This window comes from Bactrocera neohumeralis, unplaced genomic scaffold (assembly GCF_024586455.1).
Source record: "Bactrocera neohumeralis isolate Rockhampton unplaced genomic scaffold, APGP_CSIRO_Bneo_wtdbg2-racon-allhic-juicebox.fasta_v2 cluster11, whole genome shotgun sequence".
Taxonomy (NCBI): Eukaryota; Metazoa; Arthropoda; class Insecta; order Diptera; family Tephritidae; genus Bactrocera; species Bactrocera neohumeralis.
Window position 1 is genome coordinate 12,891,181 of NW_026089624.1, and position 22,062 is coordinate 12,913,242.

At 37.2% G+C, this 22,062-nt stretch overlaps 1 protein-coding gene and 1 long non-coding RNA gene across 3 annotated transcripts in view; one reads left to right on the forward strand and one right to left on the reverse strand.

Moving 5' to 3' along the window:
- LOC126765905 (plexin-B) overlaps positions 1 to 7,877 on the reverse strand; it is a 70,343-nt gene extending 62,466 nt beyond the window's left edge. Inside the window, exons 1-2 of one of the 2 annotated variants that reach the window (XR_007668626.1) lie at positions 7,597 to 7,876; positions 7,288 to 7,541 (exon numbers count right to left, since the gene is read on the reverse strand). The gene's annotated coding sequence lies outside the window, so the exon portion shown is untranslated. Of the gene's footprint in view, positions 1 to 7,287; positions 7,542 to 7,596 lie in introns of both variants that reach the window. The other variant, XM_050483572.1, reaches the window with a different exon arrangement.
- A 388-nt stretch (positions 7,878 to 8,265) lies between these two features.
- Positions 8,266 to 9,242, forward strand: LOC126765970 (uncharacterized). Its single transcript, XR_007668667.1, has 3 exons — positions 8,266 to 8,911; positions 9,000 to 9,031; positions 9,086 to 9,242. It is a non-coding gene; the product is annotated as an uncharacterized LOC126765970 (long non-coding RNA).
- The last annotated feature ends 12,820 nt before the right edge of the window (positions 9,243 to 22,062 follow it).

Consider the following 22,062-nt stretch of genomic DNA (forward strand, 5'->3'; position numbering starts at 1 on the left):
CAAATTCCGTCTCCTCGTCGCAATTAACACAGGGCACTGCAGGCTAAGGAAGCACTTGTCCAACATGGGCATAGTCTCCTGTGCTAACTGCCGGTTCTGCGACCTGGAACAGGAAACACCAGCACACCTAATCCTGGATTGCACAGCAATCTGTGGAAAAAGGCTTAAGGCCCTGGATTCCATCTATATCAGCAGGGATCACATCACCTCAGTAGCACCCGGCAAACTCCTAGAGCTATTCAGGCTGCTGGGACTCTGGGAAGACATGTGATATCGTAGAGAACACAATAGACCCTAGGTCGCGGTGCATTACCTCATAACATTTATCTATCTATCTATGGTGCAGAGGCATGGACAATGACAAGATCGGATGAGTCGGTCTTAGGAGTTTTCGAGAGAAAGGTTCTGCGAAAGATTTATGGTATTTTGCGTGTTGGCCACGGCGAATATCGCATTCCATGGAACGATCAGCGAATCAAGAGACAGCGGCTGTGCTGGCTAGGTCATGTCGTACGTATGGACGAAAACTCTCCAACTCCAAAGTATTCGATGCAATACCCGCCGACGGAAGCAGAGGAGAAGGACCTGGCTTCGCTTGGCATTTTCAATTGGCGACACGTTGCGAAAAGGAGAAACGACTGGCGCGCTGTTGTTAACTCGGCTATAATGGCGTAAGGAGTGTCTACGCCAGTAACGAATTTGTTTTGCCGAAAACCTTCATTCCGATATATGTATATTTTATGGTAAATCTTAAAATAGCATCCCTTGAAATCGGTAGCTCGTACGGAAAATTCTTAGCAACCGCAGATATGTAGTTCTTTAGAATTTTGCATTTAAAGTTCGAAAATTTTAAGTGTGTGTTTCTTCGATTTATTATGTATATATTTTTACATTCACATTTTTAACTCTCCACTATCAGCCTACTTTCCACTTGCTCGTTTCTACACATTTGTTTTATATTAAAGGCGACTGCACGACGGCGAAATAATCCTGATTTTGAAGACGGCAGCGACATATCAAACAGCTGCTGTACACAACTTCCTTGTTGCTGTACTAAAACTTTCACTTGAATGAAATCTTAGTGTTTTGTTCAAAGTGAAACTTTTTGTGCAAAAAATATGTAAATAGGTCGATTCATTTGTTTCAAATTATCAATTGTTACTACAAATGATATAACAGAGCTATTTTATGATTGTTGGTAAAATAACGTTAAAAGCTTTGAATAACTTTACATTCCACATGTTAGAGGGCAACACGACCGTTGAGCAATGTTGTCAGCATAATTAGAATGGTTTTAATTTAGAAACAGCGACAACTGTAAGCCTGCTGCCGTAAAGTCGTGCTGTCGTTAAGAATATGTGTATTTTAATTATTAGCAGATTTTTGTAGTAGACGCTTCTTGCGCTTTCCGCCATCAATGTTTTACATGCATAAATAATTTAATAACTTTTGTATAATTCTTGTTAGCCACGCAATAGGAAAAGGCGAAAACTATAAAGCCCCTATTACGGTTTTCAAGTCAACAGCATTGTGGTTGAATTCTTGAAATTCGGTATTACGGTGTCTAATTCAACCCGTAAAAAAAGTTTCGGTTGAAGTGTTCAAACTTTAACTTTTTGGGTATTACGATTTATAAATCTGTACCAATGGGGTTGACTAGATTATTAAAAATTGTCAATCTTTAACGATCATTTGTGGTTAAATATGAATGAATTTATTTAGGGCAAATATTAATAGAAAATGGGAAGTGGATAAAAATAACTACTTTATTTATAATTTCAAATTATTTTAATGAGTTATTAAGTACAAATTCGCAGAGACGAAAAATTCGTTGAGCCCGTGAAGAAAATCCTGGAACCGTACGAAACAAACAATTTGGAAGGATGAAAATATAATTAAGGGACCGTGGGAAGTGTTTTGGAAACAAAAAGCCGAAATAATTTACTATTCAGAATGTCCAAATTGCTTATTTGGAATTATAATTGAATGAATAGTTTATTTAAAAAAATTAAATTATTTTTTGTTCTTTTTTATGCGCCTACTAGCGACTGCTCCGTTTGCTTGCTCACCAACGAATGGCTCTCACTCGCTAAAATTGTCGGTGGCAGGAACATACTTTTTGAATAAAATTAAAATTGCCCCTTTTCAGTCATTGCTGTTTTATCCACAGCGCATATTTTGTAACAATCATTGATAGATTGCTTTTGTAACCATGTTGTCATTAATTTGAACCGAATGCTGAATTATACTCTATTTTACACAAGATACTTTCATTAAAGCGAATTTGTGTAAGTGGATATAAAAGTTCAAAGTATAGACGTAAAACTAATTATAAATCAAGAAAACAAATTTTTGAAGGGTAAATTTTAGAACAGTATCCCCCGATTTTGGGGTTAAAATGGGTATGTATGGAAAGAGGAGGTCCTCCAGATTAAGAAAATATATATGTATATAGTTGCCGCTGATTTATGGTTTTTCAGATATGTATTTGCATTTAAAGTTCAAAAATTCAACTATTTAAAATGCGTATTTCTTCCATTTATAATTAATTTTATAGTTATATTTTTAACTTTTATATCCTCTAACACTTCACTAATTCGTTTCTAACCATTTATTTTATATTAAATAGTGCAAAAATAACTTTTATTCAACATTTTTGTTCATTTATTTTTGTTCATACAATAACAAAAGGGTTGCATTCTAAATAATAATCAGTGCTATCTTACGTTCATATTTTACAGAAGAACCAAAAGAAATAAAGAAAACAAATAATACCCCAATAATAACAGGAAATATATAACACATTAGCTTTCCGCATAGAGTTTCTTTCTGCAATGGTAGCCTTCGGCCGCGCTTCAAAAAAAGTAGCCCTCGGTCGGACCAACACCTAGACTTGCTCAGTTCTTTTGTGTTGAACTCCTTTTTGCGTAGGCGGCCTCCGCTTCAAAAAAAAAATAACCCTGGCCGATCCAACACCGGGGTGTTCAGAGTTAGGGGAAACTTTAGTTTACCATCCCACGATTTCAGGGTTAAAAGTGGTATGGTTGGATAGAGCTGATGCTCCTGATTAAGAATATTGCCGCCGCAAACTTATAGTTTTCGAGATATTTGCATTTAAAGTTGAAAATTTTGCAAATTTTATCTTGCAATTTCTCGATTTCTCTTAATTATTTATTTCATATTATGCACTTTTTATGCACTTACACTTCACTACATTGTTTCTACGTATTTTTTTTTTTGAGAAATTTTTTAGTTATTTGCTTAAAATAAGCATTTTATGTTCTACACAATTTTCATTCCATGCACAATAACAAAAGTATTCCTTGTTGACAGATAATAAGTGTTGCCATAATTACACATTTACCAAACGAATAAAAATGAATATAAAAACTCAAATGAAGGAAACAAATACCATCTGAAATAAATTTTCCATTGTATTAAAAAAGTTTTAAGGCTTATATGTGTATTTAATTGCGTCTAATAATTTTATAAAAGGATCATCATGATTATTTGCAATATTTTCAAATATTAAATTAGAAAAATCTTCGCTATTATTGTAATTGTCTTTTATAAAAAAACGTCTAATTACGCGCCACTGGGATTCGATGCGTTCAGTGTGGGTCCCGTTCTCGGCGACGAACGGATTATCGGGGTCGCTGTGATTAACGCGTCGGTACTCATACCCGTGACTGGCCAGATAGTCATATGCCTTCCAACAATCAGTACATATAACACTGCCTTTTGCCACGTGCTTCTCTATCAAAGGTATGAGCACCTCAGCAGACCTGACATTGCCGGGACATACCTCCAGCCAAAGGTCGTCACTCCCATCCTCAACCATTCCAAGAACCCAGTGGCCCTCGACTCTTCGCCCTAAAATAAGAAAAAATATATTAATTACTTAAAAAAAAATTATATTTTTTTATTATTACCTTTGTTGTATTTTCTCTTCCCAAATTTACTTTCATCTATTTGAATAATTTTACCAGTTTTATAATACTACGGCTTCGCGGCAGTAATTATACCAGTCACATATAGTAGCGCTAGATAAAACTGGTTCCCTGATAAAACTGTTTTTCCTCACTTCCGCATGCGACCAATGAGATGAGCGGAAGTGGGATTTTGACGTTGTCGAACCAAGTATCGGTCGACCTTGCTAACGCAGTTCGGTTCCGACAAACCCCTTTCCGGCATGGAAACACCCCAACAGTGCTACTTTTATATAGCGACAGCGTCATTGGCACTTTATGCGTGCGGCAAATTTTAGCTTTTACAATCAATCCTTGTTCTTCGGCAAAGGAAATACATTTCTCTTTAGAGTCAAATGTTTGGATTATTTTTCCAATATTCCACATTGACTTTACTTCGGACGCTTTAAGCACATTGGTTCGCTTTACGATACCACGGCTTTTTGACGCTCCGACACAATCCATTTAAATACCTTAAGTTATATTTTTATCAGCTTAAAACTTTTATTACTTACCTGATGAATTTGCACGCACTCGCTTTATAACACCTCGGCTGGTTGACGCTCCGACACAATCTATTTAAATACCTTAAATTATATTTTTATCAATTTAAAACTTATATTACTTATCTGATGAATTTGAACTCATTTTTTAAAATACAGCTTTTAATAATTATATAATTTAAACTTTATGCACATGTATCCAAACGCGGAATTCAAATGAAATAAATATGAAACTTATTACAAACGGGAAAAAAGAAACGGTATATTGTTTAATTGTAACAATACCCGTTATAGAAAATGTAGTTTAAAAAGGGGAAACGCGGACTTGATAAATGTGAAGATTATGACAAAACGGACAACAAAAAGAACGGTACTTTGTTTAGTTTTAACAATATCCGTTATAGAAAATGTAGTTTAAAGAGGATGATATACCCTATTTAACATAACTTTTAGATTACCTTTGTGCATTGGCAGCCTTCGGCCACGCTTAAAAAACCCTGGCCGATCCAACACCAGGATAAACATTAGTCCATTCGCGTCCCACTTTATTCTGCATTGGCGGCCTTCGGCCGCGCTTCAAAAAAATAACCCTGGCCGATCCAACACCGGGGTGTGTCAAGTTTTCTTCGAGTAAAAATGCTTTTTGCGTTGGCGGCCTTCGGCCGCGTTTCGAAAAAAATAACCCTGGCCTATCCAACACCGGGGAGTGTCAGGTTTTTTTTGAGTAAAACTCCTTTCTGCATTTTGCGGCAATAATTTATGTATTTGGGGTATAAACCTATTTTTTATTCGTTTGATAAATGTGTAATTATGGCAACACTTACTATCTGTCAACACGGAATACTTTTGTTATTGTCGAAGAAATGAAATTTGTGTAAAATATAAAATGCTTATTTTAAGCAAATACCTAAATAATTACTAAAAAATAAATATGTAGAAACAATGTAGTGAAGTATAAGTGCATAAAAAGTGGATAATATGAAATAAATAATTAAGAGAAATCGAGAAATTGCAAGATAAAATTTGCAAAATTTTCAACTTTAAATGCAAATATCTCGAAAAGTATAAGTTTGCGGCGGCAATAATTATATATATACTTAATCAGGAGCATCAGCTCTATCCAACCATACCACTTTTAACCCTGAAATCGTGGGATGGTATACTAAAGCCAACCCCAGAGTTCTTTCGCGTAGAACTCCTTTCTGCAACTTTTTTTCTTTTATAAAAAATTGCTTAAGATTTTTGCGTTTTCCATTTATGTATTTGAGGTATAAAGTTTTTGTTTACTTACAACCATATTCTTATTGTGCAAATGCAGTGAATTTAACTAAAACAAAATAATTAATAATATTTTTTATATTCAATAAATATTAAAAAAATTGGGGAATGTTTAGTTTAGTATCTCATTTTGAAGAGGTTTTGCGCAAAGGGGGAGGGGGCTGGGGGCTTGCTACCCCCCTCATTTGAAAGATAATGAATGGAGCTTTTGAATAATAGCACCCTTCCCCCCCTAGGACCACGGGGGGCTCTAGGGCAGCCTCCTGAAAATGGTGTAAAATCGCAGTTTTTCCATACAATTTTCACTAATTATTATAAAATGTATGTATTTTTACGCATAGAGTGACTCTATGTTTATTATTTTTATTATTTCAATGAATTAAAGTGGAAATCCACTTTATTTAAATAATAAAAACACTGAAAATTAAAAATTGTATATGTATCGGTAATACCAAGATAACCCAACCAACCATTTATACAAGACCCTGAAAAGTGGGCAATATATTACGTCCATATAACGAAAATTTGGAATAAAAAATCGCGCGATTTTTTATTCAAAATTTTCATTATATTTTCAGTATAACATATTATATTGAAACAAGCGCCGCAGGCGAAAATTTGGAATAAAAAATCGCGCGATTTTTTATTCCAAATTTTCGTTATATGGACGTATTTTGTTAATACTTTCAACCTTCGATCCGAAACGAGTCCTATGTAAAGTAACCCAAATGTATATAAGACCTACCATTTTGATTCGTTGGGTTATTACTAATTTATTCAGTAATTTTGCTTACATTTCAAGGAACAGTATAACACGTAATTGAAAGCTGTTTTATTTCTTAAATTGTACATAAAATTGCAACTTAAAATTCATAATTTATCATTAATTCAATTAAATATATTTCAAAGAATGTGTGTGTTAAATTGGTTAAATTTTTTGCAAGCAGTGCAACAAAAACCTCAAAAGAAGAGAGCCATTATTTGAGCAAATGTAAAAAGGTGCGTTTTTTGCTTACTTATATCTAAAAAACAAATTAACATTCAACAATAAATTTACATTTAAACCAAAGTTTAATTCATTGGCTATCCGTGCTATATAAATTAAAAAAAATCCGTGCACGCATTTAAGAGGAATAAGCAATGAAAATGTGATACTAAAGTAAACCCAACCCAAAAAATTAATATAAAGAAACGTTATAGTGAAGTGTTACCAAGTGGAAAGTGCATAATATAAGTGAAAAAGTTATTCACAATATACAAATTATTAATTTAAAAGTTGTCAATTTTTTAACATTAAATGAAAATATCTTCAAAACTATGAGTCAGCGGCAACTATATATACATATATATTTTCTTGATCTGGAGAACGTCGCCTTTCAAGTGATACCCATTTTATCCCCGAAATCCGGGGATGCTATTCTAAATTTTACCCAAGGTATTTAAATACATTATATAAAAAAAAAACACAAATCACCAGCAACAATACAACTCATATATATTTTTTCTTTTTGTGGAGAAATTCGTTTACCCGCACATACCCAATTGAAGCCCGAAATCCGGGGTGCTACTCTAAATCCCAACCATTCCTTTAAGCTACTTATTGCCTTTCTTTTGTTATGAAGATCTAATACCAACTTCAAAGCTTGTGCGACGACTGTCCACTAGCTAACGAGGTAGCGACAATTCCTGGCGATGTATCTTCCAATGCGATATTCTATTGAGATCGCAAGTTCCACAGTATATATGCCATGCTTAAACTTTTAATACATCGGGATTCTACTTAATTATATACCTATGAGGGATAATATAGAAATAATTTGCAACAAAATAATTCCGCTAGTACATACCGAGCTACAAATAATGTGTGTAAAATCGGTTCAAGGGTTTATCGCGGGTAAACGCGTCACGTTTCTACATAAAAGTAATGAATAATAATGGACCAATCACTTCAATTACACATCAAAAATCACTTCTATTTCATATACACTTTATCTTATTTTTATATAGCAATATGACGTATACCCAATTTTTACAACTCCAATACACAACTCTAGTCGCTAACTATACAACGAATCAAGATATTGGCTGCAATTATATTTGCAACAATGTACAAAGGCACATTGGCAAGCAATTGATCTTAGGGGGCATCTCGAGAGGCAATTTACGATTGCTACAAATCTGGATATTGCCTATGTACAGACTGTACATTCCTTATTATCAGATATTGATTTCTAAATATATTTAAGGCTAGCTCTGTCATATTGATAATTTTTACTTTAACACAAATTTTGAAGAGGCAACCTGTAAATGTTAACGGGACATCTCGCCAGGCGAAAGTTTATGGTATACTAACTATTGCCTATGGAGACTCCATATTGCATACGGAATGCAATATATGGCATACACCCTGCAAAACGGAGGTAACAGATTGCACAAACACATTGAAACATTTTCAGCTGTTCACTAACACTGTTACATTTTCTGGAATTTTCAATTGAATGGGAAAATACGTAAGTAAGATAGAGAAAAACTATCGACATTCTAAACATATTGTAATATTAACTTGCTAGAGTAAGGTTGGTATGCAGCTCGCAAGTAATTGCTCGAAAAAAAATACATTATTTCTCAAGTAATGTGACAGCTGGTTACGCATTGTGAATGATCTACATTAGAAGAGCAAGAGAGAATAAACAAAGAAAACAAACTTTGTGCGTAATATGTATGTGTGTATGTGTATGGTAACATAAATATTTTCATTGAGATTTAAGAAATGTTGTTGATGATTGGTAGGTTTTATACAACATTTCAAAATGGAATATACTTCATAATAATGATTTCAACTAATTTAGGATGAATTTGACGATTACTTCGATTTTCCTTCAAGAAACAATTGTTGATTTGATGTTTCTTCTCAAAACCAGGTTTGCCATATTCACATTTTACTGAAAAAAAGTATTAAAAATTAGTACTAGATTTCTTGAGAGCTGCGTACTAGCACAAGTAAATTTATCGCAGGAAAGCTTCTTGACCGTTTCTTAAGCGTTTTTTATATGAAGTTTTTACGTTTCTTCAGAGCTGCGTACTAAGCTGTAGGAGAGACGAATGCCAAATTTTTCAAGAAGAAGAAAACGAAAAGCGCAGTTTATTTTGGTTTTTAAAGAGGTAAGTTCGTTATTTCATTATTTGATATTTTATAATTAATTTCTTATATACATTTATACTATATATGTTATTAATTTCTTTTATATAGAGTAAACGAAAAAGATTAACAACGAGAAAAAGGTAAGCATTGTGAATTGAATGTTGTGTGTATAATTAAAACTTTTAATATTACAGAAATCATTTGGAGCGTTTGGATGCGTATAACAAAGACGCACCATTCAATTAGCCGCATCACCGGTGACTTAGAGGACGAGCATTACGTGGAGCTCGGTATTAGTTTAAGTAAATATTTGATTATTGTGATGTTATTATTAAATAAAGCGAAATAATAAAAAAACTGAATTTTATTTAAAAGAATTGAATTTGATAGAAGTAACAAATGGGTAACAGATAATCTTGTTTCTGCTTGTTCTTGCTAACATGCTTCTATGTTATAGGTAACAAACTGATGACGAAAATAATAACACTAACAGATATTCGGGTAACAAATACTTTTTGTTATCCATAAAACATAGGTAAGCAATGCGCTAACAAAAGAATTTGTTACCCGTAACATACTGTGAAGAGATTTGCTAACAAATGCATGTATGTTAGAACAAGGCAGCATGCGATATTTGACATTGGTTAGAGCGAGATAACCATTGAACATCAAATAGCTATTTGTTACTTTTTCCCACTCTCTGAACAAACGTAACAAATATTTTAACGAATGCAAAAGTGAACAATAACAAGCCGCTTACACGTTTGCTAACAACTACCCGTCTTGCAGGGCAAATTTGCATGCTTACTATTGCATGGAATGAACTCTCATTTTAGCAGTGTGACAGATCAGTTTTCATTTCTATGAAAATTCCGAAGTAGCAACAGAGTTCAATCAGAGAACGTGTATCATGGATAGTGGGATGCCCAACTTATTCCAGCGTGAGAGAGCCTCAAAATAAGCGTTTTTTATTACATTTTCCATAATGGCCAGATCGAACAAAATAAGAATATTTGGCATTTAAATTAAAACACTCAACATTTATTACTGTTGAATTGTAATTCTTTTGTTCACCCTGATGTCGGTGATATACTCACTTGCACTTGCCCATGCACCTGGAATGTTAAATGGGTCGGCTTTATTATACCATCCCACGATTTCAGGGTTAAAAGTGGTATGGTTGGATAGGGCTGATGCTCCAGATTAAGAAAATATGTAATTATAGCCGCCGCAAAGTTATAGTTTTCGAGATATATGCATTTAAAGTTGAAAATTTCGCAAATTTATTTTTGCAATTTCTCGATTTATAGTAACTTTTTTTTATATTATGCTCTTCCTATACACTTACACTTCACTACAATATTTCTACATATTTATTTTTTATAAATATTTTTTATATTTGCTTAAAATAAGCATTTTATATTTTACATAAATATTATTACACGCACAATAACAATAAGTGTTCCGTGTTGTCAAATAATAAGTATTGCCATATCAACACATTAATCAAAGTAATAAAAAATAGGTTTATACCCCAAATACATAAATCATTATCCCTTTTCTTGCTATATCATGAATAAAAAGCAAAAAAAAGTTTTACTCGAAAAAAACTTGACACTCCCTGGTGTTGGCACACCCCGGTGTTGGATCGGCCAGGGTTATTTTTTTGAAGCGCGGCCGAAGGCCGCCAACGCAAAAAGGAGTTTTACTCGAAGAAAAATCTGACACACCCTGGTGTTGGCACAGCCCGGTGTTGGATCGGGAAGGGTTATTTTTTTGAAGCGCGGCCGAAGGCCGCCAACGGAAAAGGGGGTTTCAATCGTAAAAACCTGACAAATACAGGTGGTGGATCGCCCAGGATAATTTTGAGTTTATTTTATTTATTTTTATTGTTTTCAATCATTTGGGACATGGTAACACTTATTATTTGACAACACGGAACACTTATTGTTATTGTGCGTGTAATAATATTTATGTAAAATATAAAATGCTTATTTTAAGCAAATATATAAAATATTAATAAAAAATAAATGTGTAGAAATATTGTAGTGAAGTGTAAGTGTATAAAAAGTGCATAATATGAAAGAAAAACTAACCATAATTCGAGAAATTGCAAAATTAAATTAGCGAAATTTTTAACTTTAAATGCAAATATCTCGAAAACTAGAAGTTTACGGCGGCTATAATTATATATTTTCTTAATCTGGAGCATCAGCCCTATCCAACCATACCAGTTTTAGCCCTGAAATCGTGGGTTGGTTTACTAAAGTTTCCCCTGTTAAATTCCCAAATTTTTGAAATACAGGAAATGAGTATTTAATTTCAAATTAATAACTTTCTTTTTTTCCCTTTTTTTACATTCACACAATTCACTTAATTTGTTTACAAAATGTTATATGATTTCACTTAACAACTTTTTTAACTTTTGTATAGCGGTGCGTTGACGAAAGTATCGATGGCGAAAACCTTAGAGGTCACGGGTAAAACGAAAAAAGGCGCGCATACCGATCTGACCAATCCTTTGTATCGGTTGTGGGTGGTGAAAAAGCGAAGTGTTGGTATGTAGTGTGGTTGGTATGATGTGTAGCTGTGGTTGTGTGGATGACATGTTGTGTTGCATTGGGTTGTGTGACCTTTTGGTATGTTGTGTGTGGGTTTTGTGCGATGAGTGCTGCGAGGATGATATGTGCGGCGCAGCACATTATCGCACGACCAGATGTCGCATAAACATCCCGGCCCTCCTAGGCGGATTAATCGCCTAGAAGTCTTTGCAACCGTTGCAGAGTGCTCACTACGGCGTTCAGTCCAGTTGGTTTCCGTTGTGGATTACGATGGCCGTAGTTTGGGCAGGTGGTTGTGAGTGCGCTCCCCTGGTGCGCCTGGAATGGTGCCCTCTTCGGCGCTGAACAGGATCCTAGTGTTGTCTGTGTCTGTTATTTGTGTGGATTGCTGGCTGATTGACTCGGCGGTCGGACATTCGAATGTGGTGTGGGAGTCTGCCAAGCAATTCATGCAATGGCCGTGTGCGCGGGCGATCTGTTGGCGTCGAGCTGGCTTCATGCTTTTGAAGATAGTGCACCTCTTCAGAATGTGGGGTCGATGGCATAAGCTGCATCTTGGAGGCAAATTTTCTTGAAATGGATCTTCATATGTATCCCTAGGTGTTGCAACAGATGATTGCCTTGGCGGACTCAAGGCTCTTCGTGTCCTTGGTACGGCAATGGGTGGAGCTCATTCTCTAGGTGCAGCAATGGCGGCCTTCACAGTCTTGGGAGTAAGTTGGATGTCTTCTATGTCCATTTCTATTGGAATAGGAATATACTGTATTAAAACATTGTGTGGTTCATGTATTGAATTATGTAATTGGGTACTTGTTTTTAGAGATAGATACATATATCATCATATACTATACATATTTTTTACGGTTCAATTGTTATTGCTCATTGGCTTTAGTTGTTTATCATTAATCGCGTTCATTAGGTTTTTGGTTTGTACGTACGGATTGTAAAACGGCGTATTTTTAATTAATTATTGCTTGATTTTATGTATGCGTTTGCGTTTGCTTGTTTTCGGTGATCGGTTCTTCGGTATTTGGAAAAAACACAATTTCACTAGTGGTCGAGTTAGTAGGCCACTTTGTGTTCGTACATCTACTACTCTCATATGACCATCTCGTCCCCGATGTACCTTTTCAATGCGACCTAGTCGCCATTCGGTTGGGGGAAGGTATTCGTCTTCTATGATGACGCTTTCGCCTGTACTGGGTTCCTTCTGGATCGTTTTCCATCGATATCTCTTATGGAGATCTTTAAGATAGTCCTCCTTCCATCTGTGGCTGAATTCATGTTGGAGAATCTTGATTCTTTCCCTTCGATTTTTTAAAGTGAGTGAGTCTCCTTCTGTCTCATTTATGGCGAGAAGAGGAGCGCCTCTGAGAAAGTGTTCAGGTGTAAGAGCTGTGAAATCGGAGGGATCTTGCGAGAGTGGTGATATAGGTCTTGAATTTAATACGGCTTCTATAAGAGTGAGTAGTGTAGTAAACTCCTCATAATTGAATTTATGATTACTAGCCGTTTTCTTTAAATGCTACAGCTTTTTACTGCTGAATCCCAGAGTCCGCCGATGTGTGGAGAACATGGAGGTATAAACTGCCATTCGATCCCTTGGGGTGCATATTTTTTAACAATTTCAGGGGATATTTCTTTCATAAAGTTTATGAACTCCTTCTCGGTGGCTCTTTGAGCGCAGGTAAAGTTTTTTCCATTGTCGCTCATAAACTTTGATGGAAGTCCGCGTCGTCCGACAAAGCGTGCAAATGCTGCTAGGAAAACCGCAGTTGTCAGATCTGAACAAAGCTCGAGGTGTACTGCCTTTGTCGTAAAACATACAAATACAGCCATATACCTTTTCTAAATGACCTAGAAGACCTTAACATCGAGGCCTTTATCTGGAAAGGTCCAGCAAAATCAACCCCAGTAATAGTAAAAGGTAGAGCATAATTGCAGCGTTCAGGTGGTGAAGCTGCCATGATCTGCGTACGCATTTTATGATTGTACAAGGTACAATGTTTACACATAAAAATCATCTTTTTTTTGCTGCATCAAGCGATGCTCACCATGTAGTGTAAGCCGGTGAGGATATATTAAGAATAAATGAGTAAAACGGGATTTCTCAGGTATAATAATGGGATGCCGTTCGTTGTAACTGAGGCTGGAATTCCCTAATATTCCATTTGCCCTTATTAATCCCTTAGCGTCCAAGAATAGATTTAAGACGAGAAGAGAGCTTCCCTTTTCGAGTGGTCGTCTTTCGACCAACTTTGCTTTCTCTCGACTGAAATAGCGAGTTTGGGTGTAGGTGATGAGACTAACTTTGGCATGTTGCAAATCGGAATGCGTTAGTTGTACTCAAGGATCATTTGGTATCCCTGTCATATTTTGTTTAAGTTTTTGGGTGAATTTGTGCATGAAAGCGATTACTCTTAGTGCTCTAGGAAATGAAGAAAATCGGTGGAGAATATCATCCTCTTCTGGAGTGATATGAAAATTTTCAATTTTTCGACTTTCCGACGGTATTATATTACGAGCGGGAGACTTAGGCCAGAATTCTTGTGATTCTGTTAGCCATGTTGGACCATTCCACCAGAGGCTTCGCATGCCTTGTCTTCTTTGAAAATTGAGTAGTCTGAGGTAATTCTTCTACTTCCCAGAATTTTTTGAGTTCAGTATTTAATTATTCGTTTGAAATATTTTCAATTTCCACTTAATATCCCCCCAAAGATTGTATTTTGGGCTAACAATTTATTGGATATTTTTTCTTTACCTTCAAGAATTATTTGAGGTATTAAGTCACTACCTAATAACAAATCAATTAGTGATGGGGTATGGCAGTTGGGATCTGCTAATTTGAGATATGAACATTTTTCCTATTGCTTTTTATTCACCTCACAGCTTGGAAGCAAATTTGTGAGTTGCGGTAGAACGATGGCTTGTGCATCTAATATTATGTCCGCGTTTGGGGAGACTATGGTGATTGGGCAAATTTTGTTTGAATTTTGTATAATTCTTCCGCCCATTCCCGAAATTTGGAAATTTGAATTTTTGTCTGGCAACTTTAGCCGATTTTGAGCTTTAGATGATATAAAGGATCTTTGAGAACCTGGATATATTAATGCTCTTAATTTGAATAATTCTCCTCTATGTTCAATGGCGATGACCGCAGTGGGTAAAAGAATTTTGCTTTCATTTTCTGAATGAAAAGCTTGAATTTTGACAGACAGTTGATGCAAAGTTTATGTTGTCGGACAAGATTGTTCCTATCTGAAACTGACATTTTTTTTAACTTTTCGCAAGATCTTATATTGTGACCTCCTTTACATATTTCACATTTTGTCACAAATGTTTGGCTTCTATTAGCGTGCCTATTATATTGTGTATTATTGCTGGCTTGGGGTTTAAAAAAGTTTTTATTCGACACATTTTGATTATTTTTTGGCTTGACTATTTTTTTGTCAACTCGCTCAGCTATTTCGTACTGAGTTGTTAGGAAGTCTTTCATTTGATGCCATTTTGGCGATTTCTTTCTTTCGTGATTTCTCCCATCGTAGCAAAGCAGCATCAGGCAATGTTGCTGCACAAATATTTACTAGGATAGGGTCCCACGATTCAGCGGAAATCTTTTGTGTTTCTAACACAGATAAACAATTAGTCACTGTGGAGTATAGTTTTTGAAACTCTTGGCTGGTTTCTTGTTGAATTTTTGTTAAATTCATTAAAATTGTTATTTGGTTGTCTACCAATACTCTTTCATTTTCGTGTCTTTCGACCAGTGCTTCTCAAGCCAGATTAAAGTTTTCGTCATTTAAAGCGAAACGCTTGACGATACTGCCAGCTTCCCCTTTTGTTTTGTATCTGAGATGGTACAGCTTTTGAGCTCGTGAAAGTTTGGGATGGTTAATGTATACGGCAGTGAACATGTCCCGAAAGGACGGCCACTGCTCATAACCTCCATGAAAAACTTCAGTATCACAAGCTGGCACTTTCAAAAATATACCTGTATCTAGGTCTTCTTTTTGAGTCGTAACTACTCTCGGAGGAGGAGTTGTGGCTCTGGCTGACGCCGAAGCTTTGATGTTTTTTGCGAGCTCAGCATCGTCAGTATCTAGTACGCTGCCAGAAGGCGTTCCCATATGCTATCTATGCTTTGAATTTTTAAATTTAGAACCGATTCTGTGTTGTCACTAATAGGGGAAGCTGAAAATCTTGTGCAGTATCTAATAAAACTGTCACTTTCAGTTATGAACCTTGACACTGAATTATCTTTGGTGCTTTGTGATTTATCATCATCAGCCATTTTGGAATTTCCAATAATTGAGGTGTTCTTGGTTTAAACTCTTTAGATTTATCAGATTGCATTTATAAAATTAAATTGGAAGCTTTGAGCTTAAAAATGATTCGTTTGAAATTCTACAATTTTAAAATTGGTATTGTGAAAAAATGTATAAAAATTTTTTTGTAAATATTTCGTTTGAAGTAGAATTGTAAAATTTAAGTTATTAAAAAATTTTGTAAAAATTTTTTTTTGTATTTCGTTTGAAATACAATTGTAAATTGGAATTTTGAAAAAATGTGTAAAAATTTTTGTAAATGTAATAAATTTGTATTATAAATGAAATAGATTATACGACCTTGCAAACGCTTATTCACCGCATAAATCAATTAAACCTTGTTTTCATAATTTTTACCGTGTATCAAATTAATTTATATTCGCTTCACTCGCGCTTAATTTGTATATTTGTTTTTTTTCCTATCTGTATCTTTAAAGAACGCGAAAAGACAGTCGTAATAAGCATGAATGTATGTACATTTATTTGCATACGTTTCTATAATATAACTTTTTTCGTGCAATTGTTGTATATATATATTTGTGTATATGTTTATAAAAGTATATACAATATAGCAAAAAATGCTAAATGCACATAAATGTATGCATGTACTATATGTATCGGTAAACGTTCGATGAGAGCGCGGAAAATAATTATATATATGTATATAATGTGTTATATATTGATAGATTATAAGTATTTGTTCCCAGGTAAATATGTATTATTTGTTTTTATAAGGATGTATTTAGTGAGAGATTGGGTACGGAAAGAGCATAAAGGTGAGTGTGATTGCGGTATAAATTTCGGCGGGAAACATTCAAATGTAAAAGTAAATACATATGTGTACATACATACATTTCGCTTATTATCTTTTGTGGTTCTCTCTTTTGCCTTTGCTTATGCTTTAAGCGATCCTGCTTGTTGCTTTTTTTTGTTTGTTTAGCCCAAGGGGTATCGCTGGAGATTCGCAAGTAGGAATACTTGACTTATATAAATTTTGTTGTTTTTTTTTTGGTATTTTATTTTGTGGTGTGTTTGGAAACACGAATTAAGTGAAAAGGCAGGTCGGTGAACCTCGGCGTTATTTAATTTATGTATGTACCATTTGATTGTTCAATTATGCATGTAAACATATAGTATTTGTGTGAGGGAATAAAAAATCCGGAAATGTATGCACATATGTGTTGTACTTATTATTATATATAGTATATTAATAATATGTATATATGTACATATGTATTTTTCTTATTTTTTTCTTTTTTGTTTTTTGTTCGCCTTTGCTTATTGCTTGTACACGATACTGCTTGTTGCTTATTAGCCCAAGGGGTATCGCCGGATAGTTGCAAGTTCGTATACATGACTTTGTAAAATTTTAAATTAATTTTATTTTTTGAGTAATGTTGCGGTGTGTTTGGAAACACAAAATAAGCTTATAGGCAGGTCAGTTATTTCGGTACATACATACGTATATACCGAACTGTCTTACTGTATATATATAATATATACTATATATGTATATTTTATTAGAAACAGTTGGGTTTTTTATAAGTAACTGTATGACGAAATATTACTAACTGTTACTTAAAAAAGAAAAAAAAAAATACATACGTGTGTGCATAAAAACTTAAATTTTAAAAATTAAATTGGACTGGACTCACATTAATTTCCACCAAGGGTCTTTCAGAGGGTGAGATACTTGTGTTTTATGAGACTATTTCTCTTCCTTCTCGCTCTCTGAGTTTAGCATTTTCCTCTTTCCGGCGTTATTGCTGTGTGTGTCCTTCCTCCTCTCTGCTTTCCTGCTGGATTCCTCTCTCGTGCTTAAGTTAGTTTTAGTTTTTAGTGAGTTTTGTTTCAATTTGTTTCGCGCCCGTTTATTATAATTTTTTCACACATTTAATATCCATGTATAAGTATCTTGTACTCTGTATTTTTCTTTTATTTTTGTTAAAATTTTTTTTTCCTCTACGTGCCTTTCAAAGAGGCTCGAAGGACCATTTGTTGAATTGTAATTCTTTTGTTCACCCTGATGTCGGGGATATACTCACTTGCCCTTGCACTTGCACCTGGAATGTTAAATTCCCAAATTTTTGAAATACAGGAAATGAGTATTTAATTTCAAATTAATAACTTTCTTTTTTTTCCCCTTTTTTTATATTCACACAATTCACTTAATTTGTTTACAAAATGTTATATGATTTCCCTTAACAACTTTTTTAACTTTTGTATAGCGGTGCGTTGACGAAAGTATCGATGGCGAAAACCTTAGAGGTCACGGGTAAAACGAAAAAAGGCGCGCATACCGATCTGACCAATCCTTTTGTATCGGTTGTGGGTGGTGAAAAAAGCGAAGTGTTGGTATGTAGTGTGGTTGGTATGATGTGTAGCTGTGGTTGTGTGGATGACATGTTGTGTTGCATTGGGTTGTGTGACCTTTTGGTATGTTGTGTGTGGGTTTTGTGCGATGAGTGCTGCGAGGATGATATGTGCGGCGCAGCACATTATCGCACGACCAGATGTCGCATAAACAATTCTTCTTCTTAATTGGCGTAGAAACCGCTTACGCGATTATAGCCGAGTTAACAACAGCGCGCCCGTCGTTTCTTCTTTTCGCTACGCGGCGCCAATTGGATATTCCAAGCGAAGCCAGGTCCTTCTCCACTTGGTTCTTCCAATGGAGTGGAGGTCTTCCCCTTCCTCTGCTTCCCCCGGCGGGTACTGTGTCGAATACTTTTAGAGCTGAAGTGTTTTCATCCATCCGGACAACATGACCTAGCCAGCGTAGCTGCTGTCTTTTAATTCGCTGAAATATGTCAAGGTCGTCGTATATCTCGTACAGCTCATCGTTCCATCGAATGCGATATTCGCCGTGGCTAATGCGCAAAGGACCATAAATCTTTCGCAAAATTTTACTCTCGAAAACTCGTAACGTCGACTCATCGGTTGCTGTCATCGCCCAAGCCTCTGCACCATAAAGCAGGACGGGAATTATGAGCGACTTATAGCTTTTGTTCGTCGAGAGAGGACTATACTTTTCAATTGCCTACTCAGTCCGAAGTAGCACCTGTTCGCAAGAGCAATCCTGCGTTGGATTTCCAGGCTGACATTGTTGGTGGTGTTAACACTGGTGATGTCAATATCATCGGCATACGCCAGCAGCTGTACACTCTTATAGAAGATGGTACCTTCTCTATTTAGTTCTGCAGCTCGAACTATTTTCTCCACAAGCAGGTTGAAAAAGTCGCCCGATAGGGAATCGCCTTGTCTGAAACCTCGTTTGGTATCGAACGGCTCGGAGAGGTCCTTCCCGATCCTGACGGAGCTTTTCGTGTTGCTCAACATCAATTTACACAGCCGTATTAGTTTTGCGGGGATACCAAATTCAGACATCGCGGCATAAAGGCAGCTCCTTTTCGTGCTGTCGAAAGCAGCTTTGAAATCGACGAAAAGGTGGTGTGTGTCGATTCTACTTTCACGGGTCTTTTCCAAGATTTGGCGCATGGTGAATATCTGGTCGGTTGTTGATTTTCCAGGTCTGAAGCCACACTGATAAGGTCCAATCAGTTTGTTGACGCTGGGCTTTAATCTTTCACACAATACGCTCGATAGAACCTTATATGCGATGTTGAGGAGGCTAGTCCCACAGTAGTTGGCGCAGATTGTGGGGTCTCCTTTTTTATGGATTGGGCATAGCACACTTAAATTCCAATCGTTGGGCATGCTTTCGTCCGACCATATTTTACAAAGAAGCTGATGCATGCTCCCTATCAATTCTTCGCCGCCGTGTTTGAATAGCTCGGCAGGCAATCCGTCGGCCCCTGCCGCTTTGTTGTTCTTCAGGCGGGCGATTGCTATTCGAACTTCTTCACGGTCGGGCAATGGAACGTCTGCTCCATTGTCATCGATTGGGGAATCGGGTTCGCCTTCTCCTGGCGTTGTGCGTTCACTGCAATTCAGCAGGCTGGAGAAGTGTTCTCTCCATAATTTAAGTATGTTCTGGGCATCGGTCACTAGATCACCTTTGGGGGTTCTACAAGAGTATGCTCCGGTCTTGAAACCTTCTGTAAGCCGCCGCATTTTTTCGTAGAATTTTCGAGCATTACCCCTGTCGGCCAGCTTATCAAGCTCTTCGTACTCACGCATTTCGGCCTCTTTCTTTTTCTGTCTACAAATGCGTCTCGCTTCCCTCTTCAACTCTCGGTATCTATCTCATCCCGCACGTGTTGCGGTCGATCGTAACGTTGCGAGGTAGGCAGCCTGTTTTCTATCCGCTGCAAAACGGCACTCCTCGTCGTACCAGCTGTTCTTTTGCACTTTCCGAAAACCAATGGTTTCGGTTGCAGCTGTACGTAAGGAATTTGAAATGCCGTCCCACAGTTCCCTTATACCGGGTTGTTGACGAGTGCTCTCAGAGAGCAGGAATGCAAGTCGAGTAGAAAATCGTTCGGCTGTCTGTTTTGATTGCAGCTTCTCGACGTCGAATCTTCCTTGTGTTTGTTGACATGCGTTTTTTGCTGTACAGAGTCGGGTGCCAATCTTAGCTGCAACAAGATAGTGATTCGAGTCGATGTTAGGACCTCGGAGCACACGCACATCTAAAACACTGGAGACGTGTCTTCCGTCTATCACAACATGATCGATCTGGTTGGCAGTTTTTCGATCCGGAGACAGCCAGGTAGCTTGATGAATTTGTTTATGCTGGAATATAGTACTACAGATAACCATATTTCGGGCCCCGGCGAGGTCGATCAGCCTCAACCTGATGATGATGTCCTCACGAAAATAAAGGCTGACATCACCGCCGTCCAAGAAATGCAATGGACGGAACAAGGACTGAGACGAGTAGGTCCTTGGGGAATTTACTACAGTGATCATATAAAGGAGCGCAAGTTTGGTGTGGGATTCGTGGTGGGAGAGAGACTATATCGCCGAGTACTATCATTCACTCCGGTGAATGAACGTCTAGCCACAATCCGCATCAAAGCGAGGTTCTTCAACATATCGCTGATTTGCGCCCACGCCCTGACGGAAGAAAAGGGCGATGTGACCAAAGGTGCCTTCTATGACGCTTGAAGCACACCTATGAGCGCTGCCCCCACCACGATGTCAAAATCGTGCTTGGCGGCTTTAACGCCAAGGTGGTCAAAGAAGGTGTATTTGGCACGACGGTTGGTAAGTTCGGCCTCCACGAGGAAACATTTCCAAATGGGTTGAGGCTGATCGACTTCGCCGCGGCCCGAAATATGGTTACCTGTAGTACTAGATTCCAGCATAGGAAGATTCATCAAGCCACCTGGCTGTCTCCGGATCAAAAAACCACCAACCAGATCGATCATGTTGTGATACACGGAAGACACGTCTCCAGTGTTTTAGAGGTGCGTGTGCTCCGAGGTCCTAACATCGATTCGGTCCACTATCTTGTTGCAGCCAAGATTCGCACCCGACTCTGTACAGCAAAAAACGCATGTCAACAAACACAAGGAAGATTCGACGTCGAGAAGCTGCTATCACAAGGGACAGCCGAACGATTTTCTACTCGACTTGCACTAGTGCTCTCTGAGAGCACTCGCCAACAATTCGGTATAAGGGAACTGTGGGACGGGTTTTCAAACTTCTTACGTACAGCTGCAACCGCAACCATTGGTTTTCGGAAAGTGCAAAAGAAAAGTTGGTACGATGAGGAGTGCCGTGCTGCAGCGGAGAGAAAGCTGAGTGCCTACCTCGCAACGTTATGATCGACAACAACACGTGCGGGATGTGATAGTTGAAGAGGGAAACAAGACGCAGACCCTCCAGATAAGAAGGTTAGCTGCGAATTACCAATATGCAGTCCCCGACCAAAACAGCAGGGATGGAGGGTATAGCTTAAAAGGCTATATCTACCCGACGAAGTTTCTGTGATGGTGTGAACCGACACCGCCCAAAACTGCGTGTCAAACAAAGAAAAATCCCGGGAGCGTCGGTCTCAGGTTGAGCGGCTCACTGTGCAGCGTCTGTCTCCATGTCAGAAGCGGCTGAACCAACCACCAACAAACGGAAATTGGAATAACTCTTACAAAACGGATACCAGATTCTAAGCCCAGTAAGACTCTAGTGAAAATCTACTGGAAACAGTTCTCAAAATTTTTACATTGGAGCTGACAGACGTACCATTCGGCGACAGCAGAGTGAAATCTTGCCGAAATGACTTGCCGGCTAATGTTACGACTGCCTTCCGTCCCCACTAAAATCCCGGCAAGGCCTCAAGGTACGTTCGATGCTTGCCGTCATGCAGCGTTGCAATTTCGG